The following is a 14693-nucleotide window of genomic DNA, read 5'->3' on the forward strand; positions in this document are numbered from 1 at the left end:
TGTACACAGCTATGATTTAATAAAAAAATAAAATAATTTAAAAAATGTACTCTGACTTCTAAAACAGAGTTGAATAAGTAGCTCCTGATTCTGCTTCATGAAACTCCTGCCCCAGGCTCAGACACTGTTAAAGGAAATAACCCCCTGGCTGTACTGGAGCTGAGGAGCTGTCAATGAGCCTTCCTACATGGAAAAGTGCCTGTATCTCCATTTTACTAGCCAGTGAGACGCAGTCCAATCTGTCCCTGTTTTCTTTTCTTTTTTTTTTTTTCTTTTTTTTTTATTGTTGGGGATTCATTGAGGGTACAATAAGCCAGTTACACTGATTGTCCCTGTTTTCTTTGGGAAGAAAAAGGGTGAGACACATTTATGACCAACTGATTTTTGACAAAGGTGCCAAGACACACAACTGGGAAAGGACAGTCTCTTCAACAATGGTGTTGAGGAAATTAGATATCCATACCCAGAAAAATGACAATGGATGCTTATCTCACCCATTATGCAAGAATCAATCTGAAATGGATTAAAGACTTAAATGTTAAGACCTTGAACTATAAAACTACTAGAAGAAAACTTGGGGGGGAAACCCCATGACATTAGTCTGGGCAATGGTTTCTTAGATATGACCCCCAAAGATACAGGCAACAAAAGCAGAAGTAGACAAATGGGATTGCATCAAAACTAAAAAGCTTCTGCACAACAAAGGAAACTAACGAAGTGAAGAGGCAACCCACAGATTGGGAGAAAATATTTGTACATCGTACATTGGATAAGGGGCTAATACCCAAAATATATGAGGAACTCAAACTACTTAATAAGAAAACAAATAACCCTATTTTTAAAATGGGCTTAGGACTTAGACACTTCTTGAAAGAGATACAAATGCTCAACAGAAGAAAAATGCAAGTTTAAATCACAGTGAGATATTACTCCTGACTTTTTGGATCAGCTGTTATTAAAAACCTGAAAGATAACAAGTCTTGTGAGGCTGTTAAGAAAAGGGAGCTCTTATACACTGTGTGATATTGTAAAGTAAGTAATATAGCTAGGAAAACAGTATGAAGTTTTTCCTCAAAAAACTGAAAATAGAATTACCATATGTTTCAGCAATCCCACTGCTGGGTCTGTACCCAAAGGAATCGAAATCAGTACATTGAAGACTGCATTCCCATGTTCATTGCAGCATTATTCATAATAGCAAAGATATGGGAACAACCTAAGTGTCCATCAACAGATACATGTGTTTTAAAATGTGATATATATAATGGAATATATTCAACCTTAAAAACAAAATGGGAAATTCTATCATTTGCAACAACATGGATGAATCTAGAAGACATTATATTAAGTGAAATAAGCCAGGCACAGTGAGACAGATGCTCGCTTATATGTGGCACTTTTAAAAGTGGAACTCATGGAAGTAGAGAGTAGAATGATGGTTACCAAAGGGTGGGTGGGGGCATGGTTGGGGAAATGTCACAGCCCCTAGTGGCCCTGGACTCAATTGCCGCAGGAAGGAACCAGGCTTGATTCGAAGTACAAGCTTGCAGGAGGCGGGCTAACCTTGTTTGCAGGATTGTCTTTTATTGAGACAATACAAGACAGGTGAGGGGAGTGTTAGACAATGAATGCGTGCCTAAGGATCGCCATGGGCTTGGGCTCTTTCTCCGCAAGGAGCACCTGTGGACGAATCACCCGAGGGTCCGCCCCACAGCTGCAAATCATCTTTCTTAGAGGTCGTCTGGCTCTTGGCGTCCTCTACATTTCCCCCCTCTAGTGTATTAAAGACATTTCTGGATAGGCAAGGGAGAAAATCTGTGGTTGGTTATTTCAGCTGTTCTCCTCACTGAGGAGCTTTCCTTCCTGCTAAGTAAAAGAAACAAAAGGGCATATAAGTATAACACAGAATTACACCAACAGAACTAATCCTGGCATAAGGGAAACTATTTTAGCCAAACTAGGCATAGGGGAAAAACATGTCCCCTTTGTGCTAATCACCACCCAACTACGTGCTACGGGTAGACCCATAGGGCCTATGACACTTCCATGGGAAGTATTAACCACCACCGGAAGTTATGTTAGGTGGGGAAAGGGCTGTACCCAACTCAGACCCTTTCCAAACAGCAGTATAACTTTAAGTAAAGATCAGATGCCCAACTGAAACATATAAATCCAACAAGTGAAATTCTCTTACCTTAGCAGATACCAGTATTTACCATTACCTCCAAGCCTGCTGTTCAAGGTCTTTGTTGTCTTACCCTTCAAAGGTTTAGAACAGGCGTCCTCAAACTGTAGCCCGCGGGCCACATGAGGCAGTGTGATTGTATTTGTTCCCGTTTTTTTACTTCAAAATAAGATATGTGCAGCGTGCATAGGAATTTGTTCATAGTTTTATTCTTAAACTGTAGTCCGGCCCTCCAACGGTCTGAGGGACAGTGAATCGGCCCCCTGTTTAAAAAGTTTGAGGACCCCTGGTTTAGAAGATGCATACTAAGCTTACCTGGGGCTTGTTATCAGCCCAAAATAATGAAATCCTGTATCAGTCTTCCCACTCTGCATAGAAACTCCAACTGCCTCTTAGGGAAATGGGACGCTGACCGCTCTTAACTGCTTCCTGCTGAAGATGGACGGTGATATGGGAGAGGCAGCTAGAGTTCCCACAGAGGAGATTGATCCAGGGTTTCTCTATTATGAAATCACCTAGCCTCCAAAAATCCTGTGAATAAAAGTTCGTGAAAACAAACTTGTTAAGGTGCTGGCAAGGTTTCCTGCTCGTGTAGAGGCTTAATCCAGTGGGCTGGAAACCATTGCTTCCCTTGATATTGTGTAATATGGGCAAAACCTTGACCCCAATGTAGTACATAACCAGGCTTCCACTCTGACATGTCAGGTTTGCTATAAAAAATAGGTTGTTGTATTAGAGAGGATGGTGGATGAATGAGAGATGTCCAATAGTGTTCTGCAGCTGTCTTTCCATCGTTGCTAAGATTCAGAAAATTGAGCTTTTCTCCTATGTCCCAATTTTCTGCAGTTATAACATTTAGAACGGTAAGGACTGACCCCTTCTTTTAAAGTGGCAGCAAGAAAATTAGCCTTGTGGAATTTCGTTCCTATATCAACACTTCCTCTAAGGGAGTATTTTGTGCTCTCAAAGGTCGCAAGGCCTTTTGACACTCAGAGTTAGCATTCTCAAATGCTAAAGTTTGGAACAGCATGTCTCTAAGCTCTGGCTGGGCAACGGCCTTATCGACTACAGTTTTCAGTCGGGCTGGAAAGTCAGTATACGGTTCATTCCCTGACTGCATTATCTTAATAAAAGATTTAGAAATATCTCCAGGAGCCTGAACCTTTTCCCAGGCCCTAAGACAACACAGCCTTGTCTGGACTGGACTGAAGTTAATTGGAAATCCCCAGCCACTGGCCAGAACCAGTGAGCTGTTCTGATGTTATAGGGACTCCTCTCTGCTGGTTTTGGTGACTCATCAGGTCAGCCTCCTCCTTCCACCAGGTTTTGAACTGTAAATACCATCCAGACTCAAGAACAATTCTGGCTATCATGTTCCAGTCATAAGGAATGAGCCGCTGCTCTTGTGCAAGCCCCTGTAACAGACCTCTAGAAAACGGGGATTGCATACCATACTGTGCTACGGCCTGTTTCAAATCTTTCATAACCGCAATGGTGATCATATGGTGATCAAAACGTTGGCCCCCTTGAGGGTGTTGCAGATCGGGAGGAATATCAGTGACCGTAACCGGAAAAAGCCCCGAAGTGTCTTCCTACTTAAAGTCACCGGTTTTATGCCCTTCTAACACAGCCTTCATAACAGAAGTCATAGGCGGTTCATCTACATAGGGAGGCGCTGTGGCAATATTGGGTGCTCTAAGTCGACATTTCTGACCGTGAGACTATTTACCCGGTCTTCCGATTGTCTGATCTGAGCAGCCATAATGGCCATAGAGGTAATTCCTTGCTTATTTGTGTCTGTATCATATGCTCTTGATTCCCAGTTCTCCTTAGGTCCAGCTTTCCTCTGTTCTGTTCACTTTCTCACTGTTCTCCTCACTTTCAAATTCTGTTTGAACATCGCTTTCTTCCTCAGTTTCTAATTCTCACAACTCCTCAAACAGGAAGTTATTCATTGTTTTCTCTGTCTTTACTTATTTATGAAAGACCTCACTTATTCCGAGCAAGGTTCCCTAGATTCTAGATTGGCCAAAGGTCCCACTTGCCCTGAGCAGTTTTCCTTTGGACTTCCTCCACTGTCTACCAAAGACCTCACTTACTTCCCGGTGTCACTTTCCCCTTTGGTCCACGTCCCTGGTGTCCTGTTGTGTCCTGCTGGATCCTGCCAACTATGCCAGATGTCGCAGCCTCTAGTGGCCCCTATGGCCCTGGACTTGATCGCCTCAGGAAGCAACCAGGCTTGATTCGTATTAGAAGTACAAGCTTGCAGGAGGCGGGCTAACCTTGCTTGCAGGATAGCCCCCAAGCAACCTCCGCAGTAGCCTTTTATTGAGACAGTACAAGACAAGTGAGGGGAGTGTTAGACAATGAATGCGTGCCTAAGGATCACCATGGGCTCAGGCTCTTTCTCCACAAGGAGCACCTGTGCACCAATCGTCCGAGGGTCTGCCCTGCAGCTGCAAATCATCTTTCTTAGAGGTCGTCTGGCTCTTGGTGTCCTCTACAGGGAAAGGGGAGAGGTCGGTCAACTGGTATAAAATTATAGCTAGATAGGAGGAATACATTCTGATGCTCTATTGCACAGTGCAGTGACACTAGAGTTAATGATAATGTGTTAAATATTTCAAAATAGCTAAAAGAGGATTTTAAATATTCTCAGCACATGATAAATATTTGAGGTGAGGAATATGCTGATTAGCCCTATCTGATCATTCTACAGTGTATCACCATAAATACATAATTACTATTTGTCAATTAAAAATAAAATAAAACTTTAAAAAAATGAAGCAAATGGAGGCATGAGAACGTGAGATAGTATATTTTAATGGTATACACATTAAATATTAGGAGGTTTAGAGGAAAGGTTTAGAGGTTCCCTAGAGAACTGAAGCTAGATCTTGATGGGTGGTTGAGGTTTGAGGAGAAAGACCCCCACCAGGCTTTAGCAAAAATGAAGCCCTCCTAGGTAGAGGGACAGTAGATGAGGTCTTGAGGACCTGAAGATGTCCGTGATGCTCACAGGGCTGTGGGAGGCTGGCCTTCCTGTGATTGGGAGAAAATGCTGGAGGGGGAAGGCCTGAAATTGTAGACTGAGGGTGAGGACTGTCAGGTGATCCTCACTGCAGTTAAGGATTATAGGGCATATGAGTCCCTTGAGGGAACATGGAAACTACCAGTTATTCAGACAGTGGTTAAAGAACAAAAGCAGTGTTTCTTTTCATTTGGGGCACTCATCTAAGATAATTTTTCCTCAGTAAAGAAATGAGCAGTCAATTCTTTCACTCTTCACTCTAAAGTATAAAGATGATTTAATTCATGTAAAAAGAAAACATTCTTTTGAAATTTTTACTTAACAGTTCAAAAGTTTCTTTTTATTAAATTTCTTTATTAAATCATAGCTGTGTACATTAATGCAATCATGGGGTACAATGTGCTGCTTTTATTTACAATTTGAAATATTTTCCTTTTTCATAATTATATAATATTATATATAATTATATCAATATTATTTATATTCAATATTGATAACATACAAGTATGTGTATATCTACACAATACAATTTGAAATATTTTCATCCAACTGGTTAACATAGCCTTCATGGTATTTTCTTAGTTATTGTGTTAAGACATTTATAATCTACATTTAGTAAGTTTCACATGTACCCTTGTAAGATGCACCGTAGGTGTGGTCCCATCAATCACCCTCCCTCCACCCATCCTCCCCCCTCCCCTCCCCTCCCTTTTCCCTTTCCCCATATTCTTGGGCTATAATTGGGTTATAGCTTTCATATAAAAAGTTTCTTTAAAAAAATTTCTCAGTGGGCATCGCGGCAGGTGCCTGTAGTCCCAGGTCCCTTGAGGCAGGAGGAGTGTTAGAGTTTGAGGTTGTAATGAGCTGTGATGATGCCACTGCACTTTATTCCTCGCGACAGAGTGAGATCCTATCACAAAAACAAAGACAAAAATAAAATACTCCCAATTTTTGAAACCATATCTTTTAACAGGTATTTTCAACTATGAAATGTTTTTGTTTAGGGAAACGTTAAATTTAGGCAGCATGATTCTTCCTTTTCTGTTGGGAGCTGAGCCTTCTTGTCTCTGTTTGACACCTGTGTGTTCCTCAGGTCTCCCTGGAGAATGTTGTGAAAGGTGGGTTTCTCCGAGAAACATGCTTTGGCACCAGAGGTCATATAGTTAGAATCACGACAATTTTGGTAGTTATTTGTTGAAACTAAAATTCGGTTTGTTTTATTGCATACTTTGGATTTGATTCCTAGATGTAGCAAATTTTGGCACAAAACTAAAAATGAGACCTTAAAAAATCCTTGTAAAGATTGGCTTCATATGATCTGTGAGATTTAAAATCCAATAAAATAAGTTGTATGAAAAAAAAAATTTCTCAGTGGGTTGGAAATACAGGGTAGTCCAAGATTTCTTCCTTATTATAGTTTATATGAATATTGATTCACCCTAGATATGACTTGTGGGTAGGAGGGACTTTTTTTTTTTAACTATAGAACGTAGCATTGTGGAAAACTCACTTCTACTGATGAATCTCAGGGGTCCTCAAACTTTTTATTTTTTATTTTATTTTTTTTTATTTTTGGCCAGGGCTGGGTTTGAACCCGCCACCTCTGGCATATGGGACCGGCGTCCTACTCCTTGAGCCACAGGAGCCGCCCAAGTCCTCAAACTTTTTAAACAGGGGGACAGTTCACTGTCCCTCAGACTGTTGGAGGGCCGGACTATAGTTTAAAAAAAAAAACTGTGAACAAATTCCTATGCACACTGCACATATCTTATTTTGAAGTAAAAAACAAAATGGGAACAAATATACACCGCCTCATGTGGCCTGCGGGCCATAGTTTGTGGACCCCTGGATAGGGATACAGAAATCTGGCATGTGGTTAAGGAGAAGGGTTACCACAAACATGAGAAAAATTTGAGAAGGAAGCCATAATCCCTTTCAAATTTGCTGGAGGTTCTGATATATGAGGAAAGATAAAGAGAATTACATTTGTGTAGGTGGCTGAAGAGCTAAGGAGTGTAGGAGCCTGTGTGCGGGGTTGGGAGCCTGACAGCACGTACAGATAATTAAAGGTATAAGCCCCAAAGGAGAGGAATTGTGAAAGTGCCCTTTAAGGGATTATCTAAAGGTAATTAATGAACTGAAGAAAAGAAAAAAAGAATGTTTCATCAGGAAGACTTTCATAATGGGTAAGATTTAAGAGGCTGTAAAATAATCTCCCATGAGAGGTGTTGAAATTCCCATCCCTTGAATCATTTGGAAGAGGCCTATGAAGTTTGGGAAGTGTATAATGCTGCCCTGGTGGGGGAACAGATTTGGTAGACAAGATGACCCTTTGTCTTGATGTTTTACAGCTCGATTTCTAAGATGACTTAATTGATAAACAATACATTTAGAAACGTAGAGAAAAAGAAAAAAACAAAGAAAAAGAATGAGGAACTGTGCCAGTATCAACCATCTTGTGTTCAATAAGCTGATCGTGAAGGAAAAAGGGAGCTTCTAACCCATGAGACTTTTGAACAATTACAAAAGGACCCCTGACTTGCAAAACTAAACCTCAGGACAGAGACGATGAGCAGGAGGCTAACAGTACAGTCCAGAGAAGCAGGAGATGGTTTCTGATTCCCTTTGCATAATTTCATATTCTGGAGGACACTTGTAATCAGCAGGGATTTGAAGGAGGTTCATCATGTGACAAGTCTCATATCTCTGGGAGCTCAAGGCCACGGCCACCACCTGGGCCGAATCCTATTGCTTTTCCCTCCTGGGTGTTAAGCAGGGGTGTGGATCAACCCAAGTGCCCCCAGGAGCTCCAGTTATGAAACACAACTTGAGAAACTTTCTCAAAAATGCTCTGCCTGCCTATGATACTCAGACTTACTCAAGAAGTTGCAAATGTGGCAATCAAGTGGCATCTCCTAATGATTTTGTTTCCAGTACTTCTCCATGTCTCCAAGCTTCTACCGGCCACTTGACTTTTCCTATTAAAAAGGACAGTTAGTATCAGGGGAGTCTTGGGGCTCAGGCTACCTCTTCACCAGTTTAGCAAAACCTCAGAGCCCCGACTTTAAATGTGAATTAAACTCCTGGGTTTATCTGTTGGCTCAAAAACAAACTAGTAGTATTGTTCTCAACCTGCTGCTGCTGCTGAGATTTAGTTTGCCTGTGTGCAAAGTCTTGATAACAATGATTGCCCTACTGACCTTAAGGTCTGTTATAGGATGAAAAAAGTAGAATATAGAAGTCTTCATAAACTGTGTACTCTAAAGCACAAAACAAATTTAATTATCTCATTGTGGCATCCATTCTTGTGCACTCTACTCCTACAAAGCAATTAACCTCATGGTTAAGGTAGATACCTTCACCTAGACCTTTGCTGACATTATCTCTGAGGGACACAGGTCCCAGAACTCTGTGTCTCTGTACTGTTCCATTTCCAGCAGCTGACACTAGCAGAATGGAATGATGCAATCTGGGCCGGAAAAAATGATTAAGGTAATCTTTGAACAAAAGAATCTCTTAAAGGAGATTTATAACCACATGACAAGCCTTTTGGCCCATCAAAACCATAGCACCACTTCATCAGGATGCCTTTAGCCCAGGTGGTGAATTAGTCCCATGACTTCACTGAGCTATGGTATTTGGTAACATGCTATCCTAGTGTAGGCACTGGGAGGAAGATTACCCTATTTCTGCCACTAGTGCACTTCCTTTTCCCACCATGCCCAGCCCAATCAGCTTCTTCTGTGCTATCTAGTTCTACTAGACCCTGACAAAGAGCCCAGAAGCATGAAAGTCTATAGGAAGGGAATTGATGGCTCCCCTCTTGTAAGTTCTCCAGAAGGAGCCCTTAGGATAAATCATTTTCCATATTCCACACAAAGGAACCCTGGGGTGATTCACATTCCAGAGTCTGTAGGGAGAAGCCAACTTTAAACCACCTTCTGTAGTCTACATGTTGATTCTTAACATCTTTTACCTCAATAAACGTAAAGTATAAGACATACTTCATAAGTAACCATGGCTTACTATGACAATGATTCTTTTTTTCCTTTTCTTTCCTTTCCTTTTCTCCTTCCTTCCTTTTTTTTTTTTTTTTGACAGAGTTTCTATCACCCTGGCTTAGAGGGCTGTGGCATCATAGTTCACTGCAACCTTAAACTCCTGGGCTTAAACAATCCTCCTGCCTCAGCCTCCTGAGTAGCTAGGACTATAGGTGCATGAAATCATACTTGGCTAATTTTTTCTATTTTTGGTAGAGACTGAGGTCTCGCCCTTGCTCAGGCTGGTCTTGAACACCTGACCTCAAGTAATCCTATCACCTAAATCTCCCAGAGTACTAGGATTATAGGCATGAGCCACCAGCCTGACTATTATTCTTTTTTTTTTTTTTTGCATTTTTTGGCCAGGGTTGGGTTTGAACCCGCCACCTCTGTCATATGGAGCTGAGACCCTACTCCTTTGAGCCACAAGCGCCGTCCCTGACAATTATTCTTAATGGAAGACACTGGAAATTACTTATCTATCAGAAAGAACCCTGGGCATAAGAGTGTAAGCTTCATCAATACACTATTGGTCATCTTTGTGAACAAAATTCTAAAATTTGAGTAGTCAAGTTTGCATCAATAAACATGGTGGATCAAGCAAGCAGACCTGAGTAGGCTATGTGCAAGGAAGTCCTTCCCTAGCTATTTTCATGCAACAGACATCACAGCACTGTACTAGGGGCCTCCACAAAGGCCTGCTGTTCAATACATCAGAATGGACAAGCCAGATCCATTGGGAGGTTCAGGTATATGAAGTCCTGTTGCAGCAATCCCCAGCCCAGAAACCCAAGAAAATAACATTTGTTCCATTTCATCTGGGACCTCACAAAGATGCTAGAGGTTATCCACTTCCTCATCAAAATGACCCACTTTATTCTTTTATTCCCTTCCTACCACCTCCCCAATTTCACAAGTCCTGCTGAATACATTTTCCATCGTCTATGTCTCCAAAGACATCTGTTTTGAATGAAATTCTTAGCTCTCCTTCCATCTCTGGAGGGCTCTCCTGGGAACCCAGGTCCATTTGTCCAGGACTTATACAGAAGATTAGGTAGCTGGAGGGAACCAATCAAACCCACGTGGGTTTTGTAAGGCCTTGGAAATGTGGCCCTGATGATGTGGTCATGCCTCATGGTTGAGTGTGTCCTAAAAACGAACATCATGAGTCCCAGATGTGTTGGGCAGGGTTCTGTAGCTGATGTTGAGTGTCAGTCAGGCCACCTGCTGGTGGGGGTAGAGGAGAGAGCTCCATGTGACTTCGAGACAGCAGGATAGACAGAAAGAGAGGGACCCACCACAAGGGGAAAGGAGGATCAAGAAAGGCTAGAGAGAGAAAGGGAATGTCAGACAGAGGGGCTTACAAAATAAGACCCAAGAGGACACAATTCTTACCCTCAGAGCCACTCACCAAGTTTCATATGAGGTGTAGCTTACTGAAAGCCCAAAGCCTGAGAGGAGCAGAGATATTGGAGCACTGGGACAATTCTCTAGCATCATTTCAGGGACTCAGGGCAGTCACCTGCTCATCTCAGAGGGTCCCTTTAAAGGAAACATATATTCTTCCATCCAGAGTTCTCTCTCCAGTTCATTCATTCCACAGGTGTTTACTGAGTGTCGAATATGGGGTGAGAACCAAGCTTAGCCCTAGGGATGAAGCTATAAATGAGACTATCATGGCCCTCTGCCTCATGGAACTTATATTTTGGTGGAGAAGACAGAAATTAAACAAAGACTTAAATAACTTATGATTTATAATCATACAAAGTGACGCAAGGGAGAAGTGCAGGATGCTCCTAGGATATACAGCAGGAGACTGGACTTTCTGAGGCTAATGAGAAATAGAATGATGATTTCTACTTCTCCTCCTCCTTCTTATCCCTGAAACAAACAAGATTTTCTGAAATTCAAATATAGTTAGCTGCTAATATGCACAGAGGAACAGACTAAGCAAAAGACCAGAGAAAAAGTTACAACATTGTGAGAAATGTTAACACTTGTGGTACTCTTACTCTCATTGTCACTGGAATGTGAAATGAGCTAAGCCTGAACTCTTGCATCAGTCTTCCCTTAAGACATGAAATTTGGCTAGGGGCGGTGGCTCATGCTGTAATCCTAGCACTTTGGGAAGCTGAAGTGGGAAGATCCCTTGAGGCAAGGAGTTCATAACCAGCCTGAGCAAAAGTAAGACCCCCTCTCAATAGAAAATGGAAAACTTAAAAAATAATAATGATAAAAATATTTTTTAAATGCAAAAATTATCTAGGCATTGTACGATTGCTTGAGCCCACGAGTTTGAGGTTGCAGTGAGTTATGATGACACCACTGCATTCTAGACCTGAATAACAGAATAAAACTCTGTCTCAAAAACAAAACAAAACATAAACTCAACCATATTGATCTCCTCAGAACCCAGAAAAGGGTCAGAAATTAGCAAGAGAGCTATAGTTATAGTAGTTGGTAAAACAACTCAATTAAAAGTTTCCTGAACAGGAATTCAGAAGCAAGAGCTTTTCCTTTTCCCCTTTGTTCCTTAGCCTGTAATCGTAAATGTAGAAATCTCCCCCGGTTACTTCTATCAGCATCATTCGTAACAAAGGCTAAAGAGAAAAAGATGACTTCTAGTTTAAAAGCTGAAAAATGGGGCGGCGCCTGTGGCTCAGTCGGTAAGGCGCCGGCCCCATATACCGAGGGTGGCGGGTTCAAACCCGGCCCCGGCCAAACTGCAACCAAAAAATAGCCGGGCGTGGTGGCGGGCGCCTGTAGTCCCAGCTACTCGGGAGACTGAGGCAAGAGAATCGCTTAAGCCCAGGAGTTGGAGGTTGCTGTGAGCTGTGTGAGGTCACGGCACTCTACCGAGGGCCATAAAGTGAAAAAGAAAAAAAAGAAAAAAAAAAAAAAAGCTGAAAAATGAAGGCTAAATATGCAACAATAGAAAAAAAGATTAAATAAATGATACACTCACATTAGCTATTGCACAGAAATTAACACTTTTGAGTAACAGTTAATATCATAAGAAAATACTTACCATGTGTTATGGGAAAAATTCTGGCATACATACCTATCACCTATAATGTAACACAAGCCAAATTTTATGTGCACATTATACTTATATAGATACATAGAAACAAATGAATTAAAAATCAACAATGGATGAGGTGATTACACGTCTTTTCATTTTGTTCACCATTTTCACAACGATGAACAATTATTATGATTATTTTCATATTTGGAAAAATAATTATTTTTTAAAAGCTAGAAGTCAGTAGTTAAAAGACTCGAGGCTTACACCTTCTAGAGGCAAGACATGATTGCAAGAGGGACTTTACCTAACAAATGCAATCAGTGTAACCTGGCTTATTGTACCCTCAATGAATCCCCAACAATAAAAAAAAAAGAGAGAGACTCGAGGCTTAATTTTCATCTCAGACACACAGAAAACAGCAGGAAATCATTACAGTTCATTTCTTGACGTGGAAGTCATCCATGTAGTAGGTTTGCTTATCACTTCCTTGCACCAAGTTATTACATTAATTGCTACTTACTTGGCAATTACAGTTCAGGAAGAATATAGGTGCAATGTGTGACAAGTATGAAAACACCTACAATGACAAGTGTAGTATTGAACAGTAACTCAAAGAAAGGAGAGTGATTGGGTCAGGAAGTGGGAAGGTCAAGAAAGCATTTTGAAGGGAATGATACTGCATGGACTTGGAAGGATGGATAATATTTTAAGAGACAGAAATAAAGTACAGCTACACCATTCATTAACCCCCCAAAGCCCAGCTACTTTACGTGCATTATCTTAGTTAATTCTCACACAGTCTTTTAAGGTAGGTTTTTATTATCTCCCTTTTACAAATGAAGAAATTGAAGATCAAGAGACGACTTACGGTTGAATCAGGCTTCTGAATCAGGTCCATGGTTCTGAAGATAACGGCTTCCTCTGTATCCTCCATGCAAGGAAAGCAACCCGAGCAAAGGCAAGCAGGTTGGGGACATTGAGCACTTTTTTGGAGGGACAGTTCCACTTTGGCTGGAGAATAGGAAGTAAGCCTGGAAAGAGGGTCGAAAATAGATATGCCAAGTGTCCTCTGCTAGGCATTTAATTTGTTAAGCAATAGAAAGACAAAGATGTCTTCTGAACAGAGTCATGAAATCAAAGCTAGACTTCATGAGAAATAGTCTAACAATACGATGGGATAGTTTGGGGGGAAATTGGAAGCAAGAATATCAGTTTTAGGTTTCTGTGCTGGTTCCTGGACAGATAATAATAGTCTGAATTATGGTGGTAAAATAAGAATAGAAAGGAATGGAAAGATAAGTGGGACATCTACTAGTCAGAACCTGATGGAATTAGCATCTAATTGGATGTTAGGTGAAAGGGATAGAGAAATCAAAAGTGGTTCCTGGCTGAGAGTGTTGGGTTTGCCTGTAATCCTAGCATTCTGGGAGGCCAAGGTGGGGTATCGCTTGAGCTCAGGAGTTCAAGACCCACCTGAGCAAGACAGAGAGACCTCATTTTTACAATAAAAATTAATAATTAATTTAAAAAGAAAAGATGGCTCTAAGGACTCAAACCTGGACAACCAGATGGATAGTGACACCATTAATGGGGTATAGGGAAGAGTGAGAAGGAGCAAGTTTTCGGCGGGAAGGTGATGACTTCGTCTTTAGGTACATTTGTGTCTGAACTGTTAACGAGACACTCAGGTTATAAAACTTGAGAGGCTATTGGAGTATTTGGGCTAGAGCGTGAGAGAGTAATAAATAGTGAAGTGGAGATCATCTACTTAGAAGTGATTATTGGAGCCACAGAAATAGATTGGATTGCTAAAGAACTGAGATAAGAGAAAAAAAGAGCTTAAGGAGTTAGGGGAAGGAAGAGGAGCCAGAAGGAAGAGAAAGAATCATAAAAGAGATAGAAGGAGAGCCAAGGATTCTCAAGACCCAACGGTCAGATGAGAGCTTGAACATGAGGGTCACGTGCTTGACAGTATCAAGTGCTTCTCAAAGTTCAAGAGGCGCTCTGATAAATGAAAAGCCTTTGGGTGTTTAGACTAGAGTAGCTCAGGTGACTTGGAATGTGAGAAGAAGACATGCAGATCTGGGGCGGTGGTTAAAGGGTGAAGCAGTGAAAAAAAGGGGCTTCGTTTAAATGCATGAGTAAATTATTAAATATTTGGGGGGCACCTACTGTATGAACTTCTTGCACATCTGTTTGGGGATTTCCCAAAGAACTGAAACAACTGCCCTCATCTTCATGAACTAAAAGCTTCAGTTTATTCCAACTCTTCTTATAGTGCTGGATTTGAAAACAGTCTTATTGAGATATAATTCACATGCTGTATGACTCACTCACTTAAAATGTACAATATAATGTTTTTTAGTATAGTCCCAGATCTGTGCAATCATGTGTGCGAAATTAAAGGAGGAA

Source organism: Nycticebus coucang, chromosome 3 (assembly GCF_027406575.1).
Source record: "Nycticebus coucang isolate mNycCou1 chromosome 3, mNycCou1.pri, whole genome shotgun sequence".
NCBI classification, from domain to species: domain Eukaryota; kingdom Metazoa; phylum Chordata; class Mammalia; order Primates; family Lorisidae; genus Nycticebus; species Nycticebus coucang.